Genomic DNA, 1,156 nt, shown 5'->3' with positions numbered 1-1,156 from the left:
CCCTAATATTCTCTTATTTTTTTCTTTTTTTTTCTTGTTGCTATTTTCCTCTAGGCGGGGAGGGGCAAAAACAGATAGCGAGAAACAGAGTAGCCATGAGCAAAAATGGCAATGGACAAAAAAAAAAAATAGAGATTAAATATCTTTTGAGAGAGCCAGTTTTCGAGGTTTAGCAACGGAAGACAGAGCTGCAGATCAAATTGATCAGACAAGTGTAACGCTCAAAACGAGGAATTAATAATAATAATAATAATTTAAAAATAAGTAGCAGGTTTAAATTAAGGTGGAGGGTGATTTAAGTCTAGCTATCCTTTCAAAAATAAAACCAATGCATAAAGGATCAAGTGAGAAAGGGGATTATTAAAAAAAAAAAGCAAAGAAAAAAAAAGGCAGCTTTTCTATCCAGTGTGAAGAGCAGAAAGTCTACTTCTAGGTTGTCACTTACACTATTATTCTCCAATAGGCACCCAGAGGAGCAGCACACACAGAAGGAGCCCGCTCCCCTCCCCCTCCGCAAAAATATACACCGTAACAGCCCCCAAACTTTCTGCGGAAACCTCAGCCCCAGAGATCGCTACTGGAGATAAAAAGAGAAAAAAAAAGTGGAGAGAAAATTGCAGGAAAAGGCACTAAAATGCCACTTTTAATCTCGCCTCTGCGGTCCGGGGAGGGAAAAAAAAAAAAAAAAAGAAAAAAAAAAGGCAGAGAGGACCTGTCTCCTCTCATTTACCGGGGGCTGTTGTGCGAGTGAAAAGGGGGAGAGAGGGAGCGAGAGAGGAGGGGAGAGAGAAAAAGAACAGAGGGGAGGAAGGAAACACACAACAAGGCACACCACCACTACAAAAAAGTGACGAGGTTTCACTCCCTCCGAGTCCAACACCGGGAGAAATTATAATTTAAAAAAAACCCCGATCCTATTAGGAAAAAAAAAAAAAAGGAAAAAAAAGATAACCAACAACAAAAAACTGGTGCTGCTTCTGCAAAGAAAAAAAAAAAAAAAAAGAAAATCTGGGAACTCCGAGAAGAGTTACTCGCAAGAAGGGGTAAAAAATATAAAATAGAAAGGTTGCAAAAAGCCAACAACAACAAAAACCAAGCCAGCAAAAAAACCCCAGTAACAATTGAAAAAGAATAATAATGGTAGGCTTTGTATTTT

Source organism: Geospiza fortis, unplaced genomic scaffold, assembly GCF_000277835.1.
Source record: "Geospiza fortis unplaced genomic scaffold, GeoFor_1.0 scaffold95, whole genome shotgun sequence".
NCBI classification, from domain to species: Eukaryota; Metazoa; Chordata; class Aves; order Passeriformes; family Thraupidae; genus Geospiza; species Geospiza fortis.
The sequence above is the reverse complement of the archived record's forward strand: the minus strand, read 5'-3'. Positions refer to the sequence as shown.